Genomic DNA, 3,816 nt, shown 5'->3' on the forward strand with positions numbered 1-3,816 from the left:
CCAGATAATGTTTTTATGTCTTTCTGTTTGTTATCTCTGATATACCACTGGTGCGATGTACATTTTTGCCCTCGCATCAGCAATTTCTTGGTTTCTATACATAACTATTGGTGAAACCATGTCATTAGTGGACAACAACTGAAATAATTTCAGGGTAGTCGTTTCGTCGCTTGTTTCGCCTAGCGCACCATTCTTATCACTATATTCTTTGCTTTTTTATGGATAAAGTTTTTGTTCCAACAATACCCTTTATGCTCTACAAAATTTTCATCATCCCCTGAAGACCTTCATCTGATGAGTCAACCTCAAAAGCCCTCACATAATATTCGTCATCCTGCTTGTCTTTTGCGATACGACCGTCAGCACGTTCGCTCACATATACGTCTGGGCCACTATAATATTCGTTTTCGGCCTCTTAGACGCTCAAATTCTCCAATTATTTCCGCGGTGGCTTCTTCACAATTTTCTTACTTTACTTGTTAAAAGGTGACAAAATAAAGCCTGAGAGACTATAACCTCCTCTACGTGTAAAACAATATTGAATGGAAAGGTAAACCAAGACTCCCGTTCGAGAAGCCTGCAGTACGGACATAGGCTAAAAAATTATGTGGTCTGGGGTAATTATTTACCACAACTTATTTTTCCAGGATTAAGTAAATTTGTTGTTCATTAATGTAACATGACGATATTGAATAGGCAATTCAGTACGTAAAGCGTGAATGGAAATGAAAACCCTATAGCCATAGGGGACTGGAATGCTGTTGTAAGGGAAGGAGTAGAAGAAAGGGTTGCGGGAGAATATAGGCTTCGTAGCAGGAATGAGAGAGGAGAGAAACTGAGTTCTGCAATAAACTTCCGCTAGTAATAGCGAAAACTCTGTTCAAGAATCACAAAAGGAGAAGATACAAGAATATTTCAGTTAGGTTACATGATCGTGAGGCAGAGTTGCGAAATCAGATATTGGTTTGTAAGGCGTACCCAGGGGCAAATACAGACTCAGATCACATTTTGGGAATGATGAAGGATAGGCTGAAATCTAAGAGATTAGTCGAGACGAACCAATGTGCAATGAAGTGGGGTACTGAAGTACTAGGAAGTGAAAAGATACTATATATGACGGTAGTATCTGTTCCCGAAAGAACAGTTACTGTGAATGACCATGCAGCTTCGCTAGAAATGAAATGATAACTAAATGGACACCCTAGCTGCAAACAGGCGTTGATGTACTTCATTGGGGAGATGTTGAAAATGTGTGCCCCCACCGGGACTCGAACCCGGGATCTCCTGCTTACATGGCAGACGCTCTATCCATCTGAGCCACCGCGGGCACAGAGGATAGTGCGTCTGCAGGAACTTATCCCTTGCACGCTCCCCGTGAGATCCACATTCCCAACATGTCCACACCACTACATTCGTAGTGCGCCTAATAGATGTTTGCCCATCAAACTCATTACTCGTGGCAGATTAATCTACCAAGTCCCGTACAAGTTCGGACATAGCGTGTGCGTTCGCACAAGAAGGTCAATGGCCGGGAAGCCATATTTCAACTATATATGATGGTAGTATCTGTTCCCGAAAGAACAGCTACTGTGGATGACCATGCAGCCTCGCTTGAAATGAAATGACAAATAAATGGGTACCCTAGCTGCAAACAGGCGTTGATGTACTTCATTGGGGACATGTTGAAAATGTGTGCCCCGACCGGAGCGTCTGCCATGCAAGCAGGAGATCCCGGTTTCGAGTCCCGGTCGGGGCACACATTTTCAACATGTCCCCAATGAAGTACATCAACGCCTGTTTGCAGCTAGGGTGTCCATTTAATTATCATTTCATGAAAAGATACTCTTGAAAGTGTCTGAGGCTATAGATACTCGGACAATGAATGGCTCAGTGTGCAGTTCAGTTAAAGAGGAATTGATATCTCTAGAAAAAGTCAGTCACAGAAGTTGGGGAGAAAAACGTAGGCATAAGAAAGATAACTTTGAAGAAATGGTGGGTAACAGAAGAAATACTTTTGCTGATCGACGAAAGAAAGAAGTACTAAAACGCTCACGGAAATTCAGGAATAAAGTGATACAAGTCACTTAGGAATGAAATAAACAGGAAGTGCAGGGCAGCTGAGGCGAAATGGCTACACGAAAAATTTCAAAAAATCGAGAAACAAATGGTCTTTGAAGGACTTACTTAAAAAAAACCTTAGGTTAAATTAAAATCAAGGTCAGTAAAATTAAGAGGGCAACGAGAATTCCACCGTTAAATGCAGAGAAAAGAGCGGGTAGGCGGACCGAGTGCATTGAGGACTTCTATGAGGGGGAGGACAGTGCTGATGACATGACAGAAAAAGAAACAGAAGTCGATAGGGAAGACATGGGGAAGCCAATATTAGAACCAGACTTCAGAAAAACTTTGGAAAGCTTAAAATCAAATAAGGTAGAAGGGATCGGTAACGTTCTATAGGAATTTCTAAAATTGTTAGCAGAAGTGGCAACACAATGATGATTCACGCTGTGTATGGAATGTGTGAGACTCGCCGTATACCACCAGAATTTTTAGATAAACGTAATCCACACAATTCCCAAGCTTGCAAGAGCCGAAAAGTGTGATAATTATCGCACAGTCAGCTTGGCAGCTTATGCCTTAAATTTGCTAACAACATAGAGAAGACTGGAAAAGAAAATTGACGATCTGTTAGATGATAATGATGAGACTGGCTTTAGGAAAGGTAAGAACACCGGAGAGGCAGTTCTGACGTTGTGGTGTTAATGAAAGCAAGATTGAAGAAAAATCAAGACACACTCATAGGAATAATTCGGCTTGGAAAAAGCGTTAAGCAGTGTAAAATGGTGCAAGATGATCGAAATACTGAGAGAAATTTGGATACGATATAGGGAAACAGAGCTAATATATAACATGTACAAGAGCCAAGGGGGAACTATAACAGTAGAAGACGAAGAACAAAGTGCTCCGATTAGAAAGGGGGTAAGACAAATATGTAGTCTTTCGCACCCGCTGTTTGATGTATACCTAAAAGAAGCAATGAATGAAATAAAATAAATGTTCAAAAGTCAGATTAAAATTCAAGGTGAAACGGTATAAATGATGAGATTCGCTAATGATATTGCTATCCCTACTGAAAGCGAGGAATAATTGTAGGATCTGTTGAATGGAGTGAACAGTCTAATGAGTACAAAATGTCGATTGAGGGTAAATCGAAGAAACACGAAAGTAATGAGAAGCAGCAATAATGAGAACAGCGAGGAACTTAACATCATAATTGCTGATCACGAAGTACGTGAAGTTAAGGAATTCTGCTACTTAACCAGCAAAATAACGGACGACGGAAGGAGCAAGGAGGACATAAAAAGCAGTCTAGCACTAGCAAGAAGTGCATTCCTATACAAGAGAAGTCTACTAGTAGCAAACACGGGTTTTAATATGAGGTAGAACTACCGAGAATATACGTTCGGAGCAGAGCATTGTGTGGTAGTGAGACATGGACTATAGGAAAACCGGAATAGAATAGAAGCATTTGAGTTGTGGTGCTACAGAAGAATGTTGAAAACTGGGTACACGGATAAGATAAGGAACCTGAAAGGAATGAGAAGATTCTGCGCAGAATCGACGAGGTAAGGAATACATGGAAAACACTAACAAGAAGAAGGGACATGACTGTATGGCATCTGTTAAGACATCACGAAATAACTTCCATGGTACTAAACGGAGTTGTAGAGGATAAAAACAGTAGAGGAAGACAGAGTTTGGAATATGTCCAGCAAGTAAATGGACATAGGTTACAAGTGCTACTCTGAGGTGAAA

General features: G+C 40.9%; 1 non-coding gene across 1 annotated transcript; it reads right to left on the reverse strand.

Moving 5' to 3' along the window:
- Positions 1 to 1,253: 1,253 nt before the first annotated feature.
- Trnat-ugu (transfer RNA threonine (anticodon UGU)) lies at positions 1,254 to 1,328 on the reverse strand. Its single transcript has one exon. It is a non-coding gene; the product is annotated as a tRNA-Thr (tRNA).
- Between the last annotated feature and the right edge of the window lie 2,488 nt (positions 1,329 to 3,816).

The sequence above is a fragment of the Schistocerca cancellata genome, chromosome 5 (genome assembly GCF_023864275.1).
Source record: "Schistocerca cancellata isolate TAMUIC-IGC-003103 chromosome 5, iqSchCanc2.1, whole genome shotgun sequence".
Lineage (NCBI taxonomy): Eukaryota > Metazoa > Arthropoda > Insecta > Orthoptera > Acrididae > Schistocerca > Schistocerca cancellata.